The sequence below is a fragment of the Lactuca serriola genome, chromosome 9 (genome assembly GCF_051521515.1).
Source record: "Lactuca serriola cultivar US96UC23 chromosome 9, Lser_US96UC23_V15, whole genome shotgun sequence".
NCBI classification, from domain to species: Eukaryota; Viridiplantae; Streptophyta; class Magnoliopsida; order Asterales; family Asteraceae; genus Lactuca; species Lactuca serriola.
The window spans coordinates 105,969,357-105,989,052 of NC_136416.1; the positions used below are offsets into that span (position 1 = coordinate 105,969,357).

The window sequence follows — 19,696 nt, forward strand, 5'->3', positions numbered from 1 at the left end:
AAAATAACTAACGTCGAGTATATATAGACTAAATACATAATATACATCAATTTATTATAATATATATATATATATATATATATATATATATATATATATATATATAAAGTTTCGTATTAAGATTGATAGGAAATTAAAATCAATCAAATCGAACAAATAATTACAAAACTTATTTGTTTGAAGGTTTAAAATATCCCTATTCTATTAAAAATCAATTAGATCTTTTTATCCCCTATTCTAATAAAACATTACCTTTGTGTCCACGTGGCTTCTTCTAAGCTCCTCCTAGCATTTGTTTCCCGCTCATTTTTCTCTAAGTAAAATTCCGGTATTGTCCTTATATTCCACCAAATACTATTTTCCTTCTTTATAGCAACTTTGAATTTTTCAATATTTCAAATTTCAAATTTCAAATTTCCATATATATATATATATATATATTTGGAAACTATATAGAATATAATCTTAAGTTTACTAACCCCTATAAATCACCCCTTATTCTTATCAATTATGTTTTATATAAATAACAATTATAAATAAAAGATCGTATCAGTTTCTCACTTTTCGACGATATTTGAATTCCATTTTTTTTAAATTACATTAAATCCCAGTAGATCAGGAATTAATTGCCGATTATATACTTGATTTAATATTTACATACGTGTATTCAGAGATTACATATAGTCATTTATTGTTGGCTATTATCTAATTTACCTTTTCAAGTTGAAGCCTCCTTGCAGAAATACCCCAGTCCTCAAACAGGCTAGGAATCTCCTCTTTGTGTTTGGTTTTATTATCTTTCATTGTTGTTCATTATGTTGTACAATGTTTTACTTCTTAAGTTCTTTCTATAACATCGTTGTTTTCATAATCCTGAAGCTGTTTATACAACCTTGGTGTGCTTTCATTATTTATGTTTGTGTTTGTTTAAAATTCTTTAATCATTAATATATATTATTTTGAATGATCATACATCATATACCTGTTCGAGTTTTTTGATGGTTGCTATAAAGTTTTTATTCAATTTTTTTTGTTTGGTTTGCAATTTATAAATTTGCATAATGGTCAATTTATAAATACTAAAACAAGAATAAACTCTTATTATCTTGTGTTTTTTTAAATAGTACACAAAACTATCATAAAGGTTTCTTGTTAAAGTTCCTGTTACATGAACTTCCAATCATAGCAATATACTTTCAAAGTACACTACTATAATACGTGTGAAATTTTTATTGTTTTTGAAATTTTCGTAATTGTGACATGTTTTGCTCCATAGGCCAAATATTTTTTTAAATTCAATTATATGGTAACATTCCAGGGGCATAATCGTCATTGTTTTAATAGGTCCATAATTGTTATTTTTTGTTTAGGGGCATAATCATCATTGTTTTCCATCTTACTTTACTACTATTATATTTCTTAATGATTTGTTTGTTTAAAGGTTTTATTTTAATGGCAACCCATTAATAGATCTTGTGTGTGTTGTTGTGTGTACGTGTATGTATGTGACTGTGTGCAAGAAAGTACTTTACTATATTGCTATATAATGTGAAAGGGCCTGTTATTGTAACATGTTGACTTTTGTAGCTGATATCTTACAGTTAAAATGTTAATGTATAAAATCTATCTATTTTAAGTTCTATCGGATCAAACTACCAAGAACTTTTAAAAGCTTTACTTTTATAAGTCATAAGACCAACTACTAATTAATTAATTTACCCCATGTGTAATTAGTCTTCATTGAGGCAGTAAATCTATTCACACAGGGCAATGTAACCATAAAAGATAATATAATTGTACTTAATGTTAATGTTATTGATGATGAGATTTGAGAGAGTATAAGTAATTAAGTAGCATGTGGTAATTGCTAATAGTGGAAAAAGAGAATGATGAAATTTTCTTTATGGTAAGATATAAACTTATAGAGGGTGTATGTGGTGTTTTGACATTTATTTTATGGTTTAAATAATTATTGTATTATTTATCTTTCTATTGTCATTTGTCTCCATATTTTAAAAATAACTAACACTTTGAAGTATATACTTATTGTGAACAAATGATAAGTTTACTCATATTCTTTATTACGTATATATTATTTTATGTAGTAATTACTTTTTTTTTTATTTTAGATTGCAATAATATTATGGACTCATATAAGTCTAAAAAAAGATAAAATTAAAACTTTTTTTTTATATATAATAGAAAAAACAATAATTTGTCTATCATACCAATTATCAACTTTATCGACGCCAAATGTTATTAACACAACTTACAAAAGTATGTTTCTTTTTATAGTTTTTTCTTTTACAAAATACTTAACCACCTGATCAATATTTTAATAAACAAACAAAAATTTTATTCATTTTATATTTTTCAAAATTTAACAATTTGCAAATATTTGATTAGTTATTCTAATTTCAAAATATGATTAACGTTTTTGTTTTTCAACCGTGGATTCCACGGGTTTAAACCTGGTTAATGTTATATATCATCTATCATGCCACTTTTCAACCTATTAATTATCTATTTTAAATTTTAAATTTTAAATTTCATTCTAATTACATTAAATTAATAATTGATTATCCATTTCAAATTTCAAAATTCTCACTCTAATTATATTCAATTAATAATTGATTCTTCATTTCAAATTGAAAAAACATCATAAATGGTCCCTGTGGTTACCTAAAATCTGAAGTTTAGTCCACGTGGTTTAAAAACCTCATAGATGGTCCATGTGTTTTCAAAACTTTTGATGTTTGGTCCTTTTTGCTAACTCCATTAAGTTTGTCCGTTAACTGAAGGGTATTTTTGTCATTTCACCACCACAGAGACCATTTATGATGTTTTCTCGTATTTTTTAAAAAAAGAAAAAATTAAACGTAATTAAATATATAAAAGGTCTCTCTCTCTCTCTCTCTCTCTTCCCTAACAAACCACCACATACCCTTCACTACCGCCATTATCTTAAATAAGAGGGCTCTCTCTCTCTTTCTCTCTCTCTCTCTCTCTCTCTCTCTCTCTCTCTCTCTCCACACACAGATACTGTATACCTACCTGTACACTTTTACTTCATCTTCTTCGTGTTTCCTCTTCTATCTCTTATAACTCTCCAAAAAATGATAACACATGGCACATACACACATAGAGGATGTGATTTGAAGCAACACAAAGCTCTCTTTTGGACATATCTTTAAAATCGGTGACTTGAATCATTGAATTAACACCTCCAGGATTGAATTAAAGCATCTTTATTCCTCTTTCACGAACTCGAACTCTCCATCGAAGAAACTTCTGTAATTGCAGATATAACCGGTGATGACGAACAACTCTCGTTTTTTCATACTAGTCCAACAAGTTCATGTCAAAACTCCATAGTTTTTGATGAAGAAGTCGTGAGCGACCTTTAGAAAACGAAACAGATGAGGAAAGAAGTGTTGGTAATAGTGATGACTTGTCTTTCTATAGCCTACCGAAATCTGAATCGGAAGAACACAGTAGTCAAGGGGAAGAAGAAGAGGAGGTAGAGATGATATCATCGGCTATTGGTCCAAAATCGTCATCTAAATCTGTTAGATATGATGTAAATACACCATTAATACCTTATTTTGTCGATTTCAGTAAAGGAAAACACACCCAAATTGATTTTAGAAATGAAAACACACAAAGACACACAATTTCATATTTTATTTCAAGGAATCTACCTGATGAAACCCACAGCTTGAATTCATATTAGAAGACGAAATATGGAGGGTGATGATTTGTGATCTAGGGTTCATAAATTTAACAATGGTGTAGAGGGTCTTGATGGGTTAATGGTGGTGACGATCCAATGGTTCCCTGTAGTTGAAAAAAGGACCAACAACCCTTAGCTCTTTCTCTTTCACATGTGTGCTCTTACCCCCACCCCTCACTTTTCTGGTGTGTATCAGAAAAACAAACGAACAATAATGGCTTCTTTTTGAACTCAACTTTCTCCAGGTTTAATGGGGTGGAGAATACCATATGTAGGCTCGATAGTTGGTGGGTGCTCAGTAGTGAAATTTATTGAAGAGTAGTGATGATGTAAGGTGTTAATTTATGGTGGTGGGTTTTTCCATTTAATTTTTCCGAGAGAGAGAGAGAGAGAGAGACCTTGGATATTAAATTTAATTTAAAAAAATAAAAGAAAAGAAAACATCATAATTGGTCCCTGTGGTGGTGAAATGACGAAAATACCCTTCAGTTAACGGACAAACTTAACAGAGTTAGAAAAAAGGACCAAACATCAAACGTTTTGAAAACACATGGACCATCTATGAGGTTTTCAAACCACGGGGATTAAACTTCAGATTTTGGGTAACCACATGGACCATTTATGATGTTTTTTCTTTTAAATTTCATATTTTAAATTTTCTCACTCTAATTATATTTAATTAAGAACACTACAATGAAAAATAAAATAAAATTAATACATATTTTTTTTTGAACCGGAAAATATAATATAAATAATCTACTTCTAAACTAACACCTAAATCCACCTATATGTCCACGATGGGACTTGAACCTTCATCCTTAAGGAGGGAGGGCACCACCTGATACCACTGAGCTAGAAGCCCTTTGGTAATACTAAAGAAAATATCCATTAAGTAATAATTTATTTAAAATAATTGTTTAATAATTTGATTTTTTTAATATGAAAATATAATTAATTTTATAAATGTGATTATCACGGGTTATAAACTAGTGAATATATATATATATATATATATATATATATATATATATATATATATATATATATATATATATATATATATATATATATATATATATCATTATTATATACGAAAAGCTTTTTATATTGAGCTTTGTTCGTGTTCCTCACGCATAGTTTTGTTTTGGCGCGTCTCAGTTTCTCTTTTTCCTTCTTGTGCGCGTGGGGATGGAAATTTTCATAAATAAGAATTCAAGCTTCTTCCAAATGAGCTATCTGCTCTTCATCATCTTAAGGAAGACACGTTTCATGTAAAAGGACACCTGCTTTCTCTTCTTTCACAATTCCCAACGCAAACCTAGAGATCATCGTCTCCTTCCCTTCTCCCTCTGCCTCTGCTTCTCTATTTCTTTTCTCTTCCTGTTCCTCTCTCTAGAAAGCGATTCAGACATTCAAATTGACTGGACTCTTAAAAATGTTCAACTTCTCTTCTCTTTCTATTCCTCAGGTATTAAAACTCTATGCAATCTTCAATTTCTATTTCTTTTATTCTATTTCATGTTCGTTTATCTTTGATTTCTATTTGTGCAGCAATGTTGAGAAATCATCCTTCAATATGGCTAAAAAAGAGGATGTGAATAAGAGGTATGTATAAAAAATATACCATCGTCTCTCTCTCTTTCTCTCTCTCTCTCTCTCTCTCTAACTTCATTCCATGGTTCTCCGTCATCTTTATCTTCTTGCATCAGATTGAACTTCACCTATTCTGACGTTTTTTGCTTTTTATTTTGTATATTTCATCTCGTTTTTATCGATTCCTGATTTGGTGTGATGGGAAAAAAGCGCATGAAATTGATGGAGGGTTCACGAAGTTTGCGTTAAGGCTAATGTTTCTCTCCTTTCAAGAACTTTGATATCATCGGTTTAATGGGTTGGCCTCCATCTTCTTCTATCCATTGAAAAACCGGCGAATTCTTCTAGGTTGAGGTAAACTCTCAAATCGAACCAACTTCTTGTTTGATGTAATCGATTTGGATGTTTTAAATCATGCGGTTCTCACGTGATTTTATTTGTTTCTGGTTTCGTTTTTTCCTAGGGATTGTGGTGAATGTGACGATAGGTTTTGTATGCTCCGATGGGGTAAACCGTAGGTATGTTGCCTCAATCTATGAAATTGAGGCATGTGATTATCAATACTTTACTTGTGAAGTTGTATTTTACGGATTATTGTGGATTTTATTTGAATTTGAAAATTGAGTAAGAAAGCTTCATAATGAGATGGGTACTGAAATCAATAGATTCATAGGTGTGAAAGCATCTTCTCACTTCCCGTTCTTACTTATGTCAAACGGAGGTAAAAAAAAAGGCAAGCTAGGTGCCCTCAATTAACTGGTAATTTGAATTGCCTCCATTATGGAGACTCTACAGATGTGATTCATTGAGATGAATGTTTTGTCTCTGATTTACTTCAAGTCTTCAACACCAAAATTAGAAGAAAATTAGTCTCTATTAGGAAACATAATACATCAGTTGTCTTCTCCTGAAAGTGATGTAATATTGAGAATTTTCAGAACTAGCTTTTGCTCGTCGACTTAGGTTTTAATTTTCAACTGAACTTATGTAATAACTTATCCCACTCACATTGTAACCTTTTCCATAGAAGCCAATATGGAGTGTTAGAAGCATAGTTAGAACAAGCATTTGGTGGAGGTTTGAGGCTACGAACAAAGGTAATCCCGTTTTTTTCCATAATCTTGGTAATTCGAGTGAAATGATATATTGATTTGGGATTTTAGCCAAATAATTTAGTGAAATATGGGGCTTATCAAGTTTATTTACCAATGAGATCTAGAAAGTTCTAGCATGATAGCTGCTTGAGTACTTTATAAATCATAATCTTGTTTTCTGAAGGTGGTTGGCTGGTTGAACTTTATTACATATGTTGAAGCCAAATTGAGCTCATAATCAGGTTTGTGGAGTCCAATTTCGTCATATTTTTTTTAAGTACTATAATTTGATTCTGATTGTGGATTTGTTTATATAATATGATCTGCTGATTGTATTCTTATTGTCATTGTGAAGTTAAAATGCCATGGGAGTAGAACTGTGCTGTAGCAAATGTAGAAGAGGGTAAGTAAAATTCAAATATCTTTATGAATTCATCTTCCATTACATAAATGTTTTCTTCTTAACACCTATAAATATGGTTTTAGTGTCGATAAATGCAAATTAATCATTTTAACATTATTATGCGAGTGACAACTTCCTAAAATTGACAGGTATATTAAAATTTTAGTTCTTTTAGGTCAAATAGTCAAATTTTGTGAAACAATCAAGAAGTTGAGTTACATTGAGAAAACTAAAACTTCTTAATGATAAGAACACCCCCTTTATTATTTTGAAATTTAGGCATGTCAACAAATTTCTAACTTATATAAGGTTATCAATCCATGTCTGACATTTTCATTCATTTCAACTTAATGGTTTTGCTTGCTTGTGCAAATCTTTCTTTTCGATATATAATTGTTATAAGGATATTGAAGACACGAACTACTAAGACACGAACTACTAGGGTGAAATTGTAGGGAATGGATGTCTAAGCTCATTTACCGGTTTTTTGAATTCAAACCATTGTGTCAAATTTCCATACATTTTTACGTATTTAGATACATAATAAGTTTTATGGTTATATTGTGCTTGTATGCAAATTATAAATAACATTAAAACACGAAAAGCATGTACTGTATACATCCAAAATTAAAGGTTCACATTATTTTTTGTGACCAAGGTAGAGCATGAGAGCATCTGATGCAAAAAGAAGATAGATAACTCTTTCAATTAGGAAAGTTGTAAAGTGATGTTAGGGATCATCAAATAAAGCTACGTCAGTTGGATATATAACTCTTTCAATTGGATAATTATCTGACATGGCGAAGAAATGTGTTTCTATTATTGCATTCTATTTTTGTATTTTTCTTATAGCATCTTACTTCAACTTTACCTTATTAAGTCAATGTACTATGAGAATTAAGCAGGATTGTATTATTAGTTTTTAAATAATAAAGGTAGGTAGTGAAACATTCAATGTAACCATCGAATTCCCTTCGACCTATTCTTGGGCCGTGCTTAGCACGGCTTGTAAACATCCCTAGTATATATATATATATATATATATATATATATATATATATATATATATATCTTATATTTATAAGTAAATCACCTTTTCTAAAAGTTAAGGAAAGTGGGTTTCTAAGAATTAATGTAGATTTTCTTTGGATTTTTGAGGAATTTTGTTGGAATTTTGAGGTATTTCACCATATTTTTTTTTTTTTTTTGTGGTCGCTAATGGATTTTTTAAATCTCACACGTGTATCCGACCGTCTCAATCCTCTATCATATTTTTAAATTTTAACACATATATCCCACCATACGTCTTTTCCACCGCTTTTAATTCCTTCTTCAAGACTCCTCTTTTCTCTCTTTTTCTATACCTCACTGGTAATCGACTAGAATTTAAAGCTCAGGCGACATCCCCTCCTATGTTCTTCCTTTTTCTATTGGTAATAGACTAGAATTAATAAACTCATCGGTCATTTGCCCGATGAGTTTATTAAGCTCCCTCTTTCACTCGAACTGATCCTCCCTCTCTCATTCCTATTCTATTCATGTGAAATTGGGGATTTTTAGCATTTTTTTGTTATTGTTTCTCTATTTATTTCTTAATGAGCGATGGTGGTTCCAAACATTGGATTTCTTCTTCAGGTAATTCTCTCTTCCAGCGATATCCTCTTAACGCTCTCCTCTCTAACCCTAAAAAGTCGATGTTCAACTCTCTCGGCCAGCACCGCACCACAGCCATCACCACCTTCTTTTCTCTCTCCTAGATACTAGCATCAGAAAACTTCGATTTCTTTAGTTCTTCATGTATCATCTTTGTTTGATTTTGAAACTGGTGTTTCTTTGCAGCATGAAGTTGTGCATGGTGTTGTTCTAAGACCGATTTCCAAATGATCTCTGGTTTTGATTTTAGGGCTTTTTGGTTCTTGGCTACCGATTAAAGGTAATAATTCTTCTTTCAATTCCAATGTTTTTTTTTTGTTTTTTAATTTCCTTTAAATTTTGTTCTTTTATGATGCACCGATTGAGGATTTTAGCATCTCATTTCTCTGCTGTTGTTTTCCCCAATTAGGAATTCTCCCAAGTACATCGTCAAGATTTGAAAAAAGGTAGACTTCGTGCTTTTCTTTCCCTCTGCATCGCCACCTCCAGCTAATTTGAAAGAACACTTGCCACCGACTATAATCAAGCTGCAGATTCGACATATCTGCCATTCTGGCTGGCCAGCATCCCATTTGCCTTTTTTAGTGTCTTCTTTCCTTTATTAAAGGTACAATCGTGTCACGGATTGAGATACAGGAAGAGATGGGATCAAAGGGTTCTAATGTTGTATGTAAGTATTTACTTATTTACGATTGCGGTAATTCATTATTCAATCCCTTTCCTCTCTAATTTAACATGAGATTCTCTTTTTGTGTTTTTTTGGCATTGTGAATTTAATTTAGGTTCAAGTTGGATCAAACCCACAAATTATATTAGAAATGTTAAATTTCTAATTGTTGATTGCCACTCTCATGATGGATTTACAGTGCCTCTTTTGCAGTTGACATATAATCCTAACCATCATGAGAGTGACAATCTTTGTACTGGCATAACTTCATATCCATTAATTGAGAAGAATGGAGATCAGGTTGAAGAGAATGGCCTTTAGTGTTCAAAGTCCACCAAAAGTCCAACTTTTAACCTTCTTCCTCTTGCTCTCACTCAAACTCTACCATAGTTTCAGTTGAACCGTATACATTTCTCTTCTAGCTATGTCAAGGTTCTTAATTTTTTTTCTATCTCAAATTTTTGTATAGTAATATTTGTTTAGTAAGTAAAGATGAAAACTCTGTACTGGATTGGTTGTAGAAACAAGTAATGATGATATATTCATCACAAATACATTCATAACCTCAAACAGGAAAGAAATTGAGTTGGTAAAATATCGAGTAAATCCCATTTAAAAATTGATATAAATCCCAAAGATCAAACATCATAGTAAAAAAGGAGATGCACACCCCTGAATCATATCTTCTAGAATCTGACAGTGCTTACACTTGTAACACTGGTTTGCAAGATAGATTATCCGATTTCTCCTTCTGATGATGCTATAAATCACATGGTCTGTTATATAAATGAATACATAAGCAATGCCATTTTTCTAAATATAGAGAAGTAGAATATGGTTAAGAAAATGTGTGACTATCTCAAGATCCGGTTTAAGTTTTATCAACTCTATTCCATCATCTTTTTCTTAAATATTAACCTATTTTTTGTATTTTATGAATGCAGGACTTAAAATGACAATATAAATGAAACTGCTAGAAGTGTTTTGAAATGGTACCGTTAACTACTCTTTGTACTTTTTTTTTTCGTTTGTATTTTTCCGACAGGTTCTTGACCATAAGCAGTTCTTTTTTAGTAGTAAACATTAAGTATTTTTTTTTCCAATCAAACAAAAAAAACTTCAATCTTTTTTTCAAATTTAGCCATTTTGAGTTGTTATATTAGGTTTTAGAGGTAACTTTGTGATACCATATTTCACGACCCTTTCTTATTGTTTTAATAGGAAGAAATTTGGAACCTCATGATTCTCCTCAAGTTACTTATTCACCAGTGGTTGATGAAGACCTTCTCATGATTATGAAGGTAAATATTTTGTAATTAATGTATTATACTATGTAGATTCTGTCTAATTATAGCATTGTACTTTTTCTAATGTTTTTCTTATTTGGACGTTATACATTGAGAAATCTACCTAACTATAACATTAAAATTTGATTTGTGTGCTCGTGACACTTAAAATAGTATTTTAGTTTAAGACAAGGACCATTGAGCTTGATGGAAAACAGTCAAACTGCAAATATGGGACTGCTGGTCAGGAATGCATACTGAATGACTTAATGATTTTCTAGCTCCTGTTAACAGCATTGGCATCAAGCCCATGAGTAATATCTATAATCTTTTGATTTGTTAGTGTTATCATGTGTTCCTATGATTGTGTCTGAATACCAATGCTTTTCCATTCGTGAAGGGAGCAGTTTCTTTTTTCTTCTGATGCTGTAAATGAATTAAAGGTCGTTGGTCAAAGCAATTATGAGTTGGTATACTTGTATGATGTTAATCTTGTGGATGCAGTATGGAAAGAATCAAAGTTAATTCCTCTAAACATACCTATAAGAGTGTTGAATTAAATATATTATGTTCATTAACTAAACTATCTAATTTGAGGTTTGAACTCTGACGTTTGTTTGCTTTTATGTATCAAAAATTCTGTATATAAATATGTTCATTTTGCAATATGTATATACTACTGAAAATTAAATCTAAACAATGATTTTTTTTTAAATAAATAAGAAATGTCTTGTTCCTACATAGCTGTGAAATGACCCTGGGCCGTCCTTAGGACGGCCTTTAAATTTACCTAGTATATATATATATATATATATATATATATATATATATATATATATATATATATATATATATATATATATATATATATATATATATATATATATATATATATATATATATATATATATATATATATATATATAAAAGCTTGATGCTCCGTATTTTGAGGAAAGTGGAGGTGTTTAATTAACGTGGGGATTTTGTTGGATTAATCTAGAATTATTATTTTTTTTGTTTTTTTTTTCTATTTTAGAAAGGGGGCAACTCATTGAAGGTGGATTTGAGGAATTTTGTGGATTTATCTCTATTAATCTATAAAAAAATTATCAAAGTCTACGTATGATGCCACATCAGCCAAACAAAGAAAAATAATTAAAATTTCTGTATGGGTCAGATCTCTTGTAACTTAGGTTTTTTTGTTTTTTTTTCAGATCTTTATTTCATCAGTCCAACTATTGCGTGCACAAGATGATCCTTTAATGCAAGTTTTACCAGCTGCCGTTCATTGTTCTACTAAGTCTCTGATATGAGCGACACATGTCTTCTCTACCTTCATAACAATGCCACCTACTTTTCTTTCCGAAATCCCAATACACTCGTCTACCCTCTCAATTGTCTCTCCTTTTTTCTCCGTTCTCTCTCAAAAACCACCGCCCCAAAATAACCTTCTCCATCTCTTGCTTTGTTATGTTCTCTGTCACCGACACTACTACCGTCTTCTGGCGATGCAGTCTCCATCAGAGATTTTCATTTTCTTTATCCCATTACGAACTCCCTCACGACCACTATATCACAACATCCAAAACGCCACCACCACTCATCAAAGCCAAAATTTCTCGTGCTCTGCCACATACAACCACCATTTATGATGGTTATAAAGCAGAGATTATTGCTATAAATATTCATTTTAGCTCAGATGGACATGCTCTTATCTTGTCAAAATAGGTATTTTTTATACATGTCTTTTTTTATCACTTAGATGATTACTGATGTTGTGGATAAGCAAAATTATTCCAAAATATTCTTCATTTTATTAACTAAACATGTGGAAATGTTGATTCTTGCCTTGTTGTTTTTGTTGCCCTCCTTGTGTTCGATCATTTGTGTGTATTAATTTGAGGGAAAATGACTTATATGCCCAATGAAGTTTCATAATCGTTCAAAAAACCTCAATTATGTTTTGTCTGTTTAAGAAAACCCAATGAACTTAACATTTTGTCTAAAAAAGCCTAACTAACTTACACTTTCGTTCACTTCTCATTTAGGGTCAACCGACTAATGAAAGTCAAAAAATGACATGGATTATGACATGTAATTAAATATCGGAAAATGATTTATAAGACCAACGAAGTTTCAAAACCGTTCAAAAAACCTCAATCATGTTTTGTTTGTTGAAAAAAACCTAACGAACTAACACTTTTGTTCAACTCTCATTAGAGGCAACTAGATTCATTAGGTATACAACTATTTGGAAAATGACATGAGATTATATGTAATGACATGGAATAAAAAAATTAGATTTGCCCTTTATATATCGATTTAGGGCTTGGAGAAGAGAAAAACGAACGTATTCTGTGTTCGATCTCTTGTAATAGCTACTTCTTATTCTTCCTCTCAATCGTTGATGTCCAACTGAAGATCTACAAAGAAGATATTTGATCATGAAAACCCTTGTAGATGTTGACGCCCTTCATGGATTTGGATATCTAGAATGGAGGATCATCCAGAGAAAAAAATTCAGGGTTTGTTCGAACAAAGTTCAGGGCTTGTTCGAACAGATGTGTAAATGTAATTGAAAGCTTTATCATGTCCATATTCTATCTATTTTTTTTGTTTCTTTCAAAAACAAAAACTTATTAAAATGGACATGATAAAGCTTTCAATTACACTTACCCATATATTCGAACAAGCCTTAAACATTTCCTCCGGATGATCAGCCATTCTAGATGTCCAAATCCGAGAATGGCGTCTACATCCACAAGAGTTTGCATCATCAAATATCTTCTTTGTAGATCTTGAGTTGGACATCAATGATTGAAAGGAAGAAGAAGTAGCTATTAAAAGAGATCGAACACAGACGTCATTTGTGTTTTTCTTCTCCAAGCCCTAAATCGATATATAAAGGGCAATTCCAATCTATTTATTCAATGTTATTAAATATAATTCGATGTCATTTGTCAACTAGTTGTGTACCTAATGAATTTGGTTGCATCTAATGAGAATTGTACAAAAGCGTAAGTTCGTTGGGTTTTTTTCAACAAACAAAACATGATTGGGGTTTTTTGAACGGTTTTGAAACTTTGTTCGTCTTACAAGTCATTTTCTGATATTTAATTACATGTGACCCTAAATGAGAAGTGTTTTTTTAAACAAAATGTTAAGTTTGTTGGGTTTTCTTGAACGGACAAAACATAATTGGAGTTTTTTGAACGGTTTAGAAACTTCGTTGGGCTTATAAGTCTTTTTCCCTTAATTTGAACATGGTAGAAATCTCGTATTTGATTATTTATTATTATGGGAAGATATTTTTGAACAATTCCTCTGCCTCTCTCCTCCCTGAATTCACCCCAGGCCGATTCTTTGTTCTATGATTGTCGTTACTTTGTACTAACTCTTTCCAATGATATATTTAAATCCATATATCTTTTATAAATTAAAAGTTGAATGACTTGTGTTTTCCCAAGATGTCTAATGCTTGACTTGGGGGTTATGTTGTGATAGGAAAATGGAACCCAATCTATGGCGGAGGTTGATTGGGACTTGGAAAACAACAATCCATTTTTTTCTTCATTTTTGGGTTAATATCTAAGTTGTTTGAAAGTACACTTGACATATGCTAGCAGTTGTTGAAATTTTGGCATTGGAACAATGCAAATGAAAAAAAAGTTCTAATTTGTTTCTCCTATAATTATTCAGTCCGTTGTTAAATAATTTTACAAGGGCTTCAATTTATGGTTGGATTGAAGTAGTGTCATGCAGTAGCTTTGTTTATATGGAGTCTCTAGAATAATGCATGAGCTTGGTCCCTACAATTGGATGCTTGTTCTTAAAGTTCATGTAAATTTATATCTATAATTTTTGGTTTATTTTTAAAGTTACGATTATCTCACTCTGGTGGTTTCTTATTTTCAAATAAACATTAGTTTTGCCTTTACAAGCTGTCATTTATGGCATTTCGAAAACTTTTCCTGATGTTGATGGATATGTGCAATTTTTGTGGTTTAATTGTAACTTTGTCGTCAAGAATAAATAAATCATCATTGAAACTTTTATGTCTTCTTTTGTTTATTTAAACACTTATAAAAAACTTATCAATCATATAGACTTCCACACAAATACACAAGTGATTTAATAATGTGAACCGTTCTCTATTTTTGAGGCGGTTGATGGTAAAAACCGCCTCAATAAAGGTATAGAGCATTAAATAATCCAATAACCGCTTTAAAAAAGTACTAAATAAATTTCGAAAAGCTTTTGTTCAGGCGGTTAAAAATAAATAGCATCAAAAAAAGATTTTTTAGTGCTACTTCATGTAAAAGCATCATTAAATAAGGATTTTTGGTTGCTCCTTTTATAAAAAAAACATCATTAAATCTTTATCTTTTGATGCTATATTTTAAAAAACGCATCAAATGAAAATACTATGAGTTTTTAGTGCTACTTCATGTAAAAGCATCATTAAATAAAGATTTTTCGATGCTCTAATAAAAGAGCATCATTAAATCTTTATCTTTTGATGGTATATTTTGAAAAACGCATCAAATGAAAACTAACTATATCCGTCTTTTAGGATTTCTGTAAACACTAACATACTTCGAACTTTTGGAACATGGAGACTCTATGCAGTATTTATGAAACATAAACATAAATGCGTAAAAACTCAAAATACCCTCATTAATTGTTTTGCTATCTTCACTGAAGGTAATTTTAATTTTATTGTACTTTTGATTTTATTCTAAGTATTTATTTATTAAATGATTGTTTATTGATATTTTTTAAATTGATTAGTGTAGATTGTGAACATGTGAAAATTTACATAACTTGTTTGATTTTAGAATGAATATATTTACCTTCTTTGAATGTTTATTTTAATTTTCGGATGAATCGTGATTATTGGATGTACAACACTTCACGTTTTTCTCAATTTTATATAGAGGGTGTTCAAACTTTTATTAGGGCTGCCGAAGAAAATCAATTAGAAAAAGGAATTGGATCGATTTGTTGTCCTTGTAACGTTTGTAAAACCTTTAAAACGTTTAATTGTACCGAAGAAATAGAGTATCATTTGTTGCAAAATGGTTTTGTGCCTAATTACACTTGTTGGTCAAGACATGGAGAAACACTACTTGATTGTAGTACATCCTCGAGAAATTTACATATTAATAATAGTACATACAACAAAGATTCATATGTTGTTGATGATGATCACCATTCAAATGATCCCAATGACAATTTCAATGAAATGTTCGATGACATGGAAGCTAATATGGGTGATATTGAACAAGAATAATTACATGGCCTATTTGAAGAAGCAGAAACACCGTTATATAGCGGTTGCAAATTTATTAAACTTGATGTTGTATTGAGGTTGATGAACTTAAAGTCGAAAAACGGATGGAGTGATAAAAGTTTCACAAGTCTATTTGTGCTTTTGCATGACATTCTTCCGGAAGACAATGAATTACCCAGTTCTACATAACAAGCAAAAAACCTAATGTGTCCGATGGGATTGGAAGTTGAAAGAATACATGAATGTCCAAATAATTGTATGTTGTATAGAAAGGAGTTTGAGAATAAACATAATTGTGTTTTCTACGGTGCATCGAGGTATAAACGGAAAAAGAGATTTGGATGAAGTTGACGATGATGTGACAAAAAATGGACCACCGGCTAAAATGTTGTGGTATCTCCCTATTATACTGAGACTGAAAAGGTTATTTTCAAACGAAAAAGAAGCAAAGTTACTTTGTTGGCATTCGGAAGAACGTGAAACTGACAGAAAACTAAGACTGTAACGACCGAAAAATTCCAACCAATTTAAACTTTTCAAAAACAACCCGATTTCATTAAATTATTACAAAAAGGTTTTCAATACAATTTATTTAGAGTATTCCCAGAATCACATCACAACATAACATGAGGAGCGGTACGATCACGCCTTCGCCTTGCCACGGTCTCCTGAAGAACCTGAAAAACATTAAACCACAACTGTAAGCCCGAAAGCTTAGTGAGGGATCCCCAAAAGACCATCCACATATACCATACACGCATAACATGCCATATCATATCTGAACACAGAACAGGCATGCACTTCGGGTTTACTGTGTGACTGGTCCGCCGCACCGGCCAATAGTCCACCTGGTCCACCCTCTGAGTCTAGCCATATACATCGAGTCTGCAGTGTGATTGGTCCGCCTGCACCGGGCCTTCAATCCACCTGGTCCACTCTCTGAGTCTACACTATGACTGGTCCGCCCGCACCGGGCCTTCAGTCGGCCTGGTCCACTCTTTGAGCCTCGGCACGTTTGGTCCGCCCTCTTGGGGCCTACAGCCTATCCGGACCGCTCACTGGGCCTTCGGGACAACCGGTCTGCCCTGGGTATCTTGGCCTACAGCACAAAGCAGGACCCGCCTCAACCCAACTCCAGTCCAAACAACCATGTGCACATAAACATACAATCATACCACAATTCACAGTCAATAAGCCGATCAAACAGATCATATAACATATCATCATCCTAACCAGGATACCGACCTAACCGGTCACTAGCATAGCATCACCCTACATATCAGGATACAGACCTCAACCAGGTCTCTAACAGATACCATCCTAGCTACCAGGATGCAAACATATCAAAGCAAAAACATAACAACAAATACCCGGATCTCAATCCGATAGAGGGCCGGCCTTGGTGCCTTAGACCCTGTTGATATAGTGAGGATAACTCACCACGCACTGCCGAAACTCTGAACTGAAGAAGCAAATTCTCGAATCACCGACTCACCGAAAATCCCGAACTAGCCAACATAGCACAAATAAACATTAGGCCAAGCACAATACTCTTCCAAGGGTAAATTGACCATTTTACCCCTAACTCAAACCGGCCCAACACTAGGTAAGCTCCCAAGCCCACCAATGGCCCAAAGTCTGAAGCAAAGCCCACTATTGGCCCAATTTACTAAATTGGGCCCACCTCACCAAATGGGCCTAAACTCATGATCCATAACAACCAATGGGCCCACAATACTCTAACCATAATGTCCAGTCACGGCCCAAAATCCAGCAGCCCAAATAACAGCCCAAACCCTAAGGCCCAAAAATGAAAACCCAACAGAGGGAGTATGCTGGGCGTACCCTCCTTGGTACGCTGGGCGTACACGCCGATTCACAACTGGGGATCGGGGCACTGACTCGCTACGCGGGGCGTACTCACATGTTACGCGGGGCGTAACTTCGCTACTCATTAAGTCCTCATAACTTCTTAATGGCTTAAGCTCTTAAGCCCAAACTTCAGATCCCTAGGCCAAATATGCCTAAGATTCATAAAGTCTCAAACTTTATCACTTGGGACGTCCATAAAGCTCTTAATCCAAGGTCTTAATCCATTAAGACCTACATATCTCACACATGGAACAACCACAACCCTTGGGACCTCATTTTTCTCACTCAAGACCTCTCCAAAGGTCTGAAAGGACAAATAATCTCGGCCAACTCAAAGCGTGCATCAAGATGAGGACTTTTGGGACAAGAATGATGCCAAAACTTCACAATACTTAGATCTATGCAAAATAATTGACAAGCAAGAAGCTTTATACCTCAAATAGGCTCCAAAGGATGATATCTCTCCAGATCTACAAGCTCCAGCCACTCAACTCCTTCCTTGACAACTTCCTCTTTCTTATTCTAGCCTATCCTTTGCCAAAATAAGCTTTTCAAGGCCAAATACACCCAACAATGGAGGTGGAACGGCTATCTAGGGTTTCTGAGGTTAAGGGAGAGCTTATGGAGGCTAGGGTATGCACCAACATGTTCCTTATATAGTGGTTGACCCTAATTTTAGGGTTTTAGAACTCTGAGAGTACACTTGGTGTACCTTTAGTACGCTGGGCGTACTCAACCTTGCACCCGCGTCCACTTACGCCTTACGCTGGGCGTAATCCCAGCTTACGCTGGGCGTACTCGGCGAGTCCCCAAATTTCATACTTGGCCCTCATTATTCCACTTTTCCCACAAGATGATCAAAATACTATTTCTCTTAAATCCCGGGGGCTCACCATTAGGTACTCTTAGGAACGGGGCGTTACAAAGACATGTTGCAGATTCACCTCAGTGGAGAAGCATTGATAAGAAGTATCTTGAATTTGGAAAAGAGATGAAAACATACGGTTTGGGCTTAGTTCAGACGGGATCAATCCTTTTGGGAACATAAGCAGTCGTCATAGTACGTGGCTGGTTCTTATGTGCATTTACAATCTTCCACCGTGGTTATGCATGAAACAGAAATACATTATGATGTCGTTGTTGATTTAGGGGTCGAGATGTAACGCCCGTAGATCCGGGCTAGTCAATTTAGAGATAATAGGGGTCGAAAACGACTTTTCGACAAAAGATTATTTAGAATAAATAATCTTAACCAAGTTGTAGAATATGTCTCAAGGGTTCCGTACATATAAAGAGTGCCGAAATCCGAGTTATAACGAAGAAGTTATGACCCATCGAAGTTTCACGACGGAACCGGCACGCCATCAGGAAGACGTAAATAGTGAATTTATGACAGAGCAAATTGTAGCCTTAGTAATCTAAATGAAAGTTGTAGAATATGTTAACCTGAGAACGTCCATAAAAAGAACGCCCAAATCTGACTTCGTATGAGGAAGTTATGATTTTTCGAATTTTCGGCTTAGCGGTGTACAGCCTGAAGTTCGAGTATTAGATCGAGTGGTTTTTAGCTGACACAATCTAAAAGAGAATCGAATATCTCGTTATTAGTAGCGTAATGATAAAAAGACAGACAAAAACGGACATCGGATGAAGAAGTTATGAGATTTTAACGGACCAATCCTATCTTAACCTATTAAAAATATAACTTTAAAAATAAAGTCAAAATTAGCCGACGGAGTCTAAACGAAAGTTGTAGAATACATCTCCACCTACGCGTGGATGTAAATAACGTCAAAAGCGGAGTTTGTATGAACGAGTTACAAATTATAATAGCATATTTACGTATTAAAATAAAGTATAAATCATATATACGTACACATATATATACATATGTATATATCATTAGAAAGGTATCGACGATGCGGTCATTATAAGACTAATGTTGAGTTCTTTCGACATTAGTTTAGTACAAATATCGTTAAATCTATTTAAAATAGTGATATAAAGGGGTGTTTAGCTGTTTATATAACTATAAGGTCATTAAGTAATTTTGGAGGGTAGTTTTTGAAAATTCAATTAGTATAAATAAGAGCCTCTAGCTC

At 33.1% G+C, this 19,696-nt stretch overlaps 1 long non-coding RNA gene across 9 annotated transcripts; it reads left to right on the top strand.

Annotated features, from left to right (window-relative positions):
- The first annotated feature begins 4,981 nt into the window (after nt 1-4,981).
- Nucleotides 4,982-14,073, top strand: LOC145072740 (uncharacterized). 9 transcript variants are annotated; one of them, XR_013691129.1, is made up of 12 exons: nt 4,982-5,201; nt 5,285-5,338; nt 5,537-5,680; nt 5,790-5,844; nt 6,354-6,423; nt 6,605-6,662; nt 6,776-6,823; nt 8,663-8,756; nt 8,886-9,146; nt 9,259-9,575; nt 10,088-10,135; nt 10,365-10,964. It is a non-coding gene; the product is annotated as an uncharacterized LOC145072740 (long non-coding RNA). The 9 variants fall into 9 exon arrangements; XR_013691132.1 differs by having other exon boundaries at nt 6,357-6,423; XR_013691130.1 differs by lacking the exons at nt 4,982-5,201; nt 5,285-5,338; nt 5,537-5,680; ... (2 more) ...; nt 6,605-6,662; nt 6,776-6,823 and adding exons at nt 8,102-8,458; nt 11,644-12,157; nt 13,934-14,073 and having other exon boundaries at nt 10,365-10,444.
- Nucleotides 14,074-19,696: the final 5,623 nt, after the last annotated feature.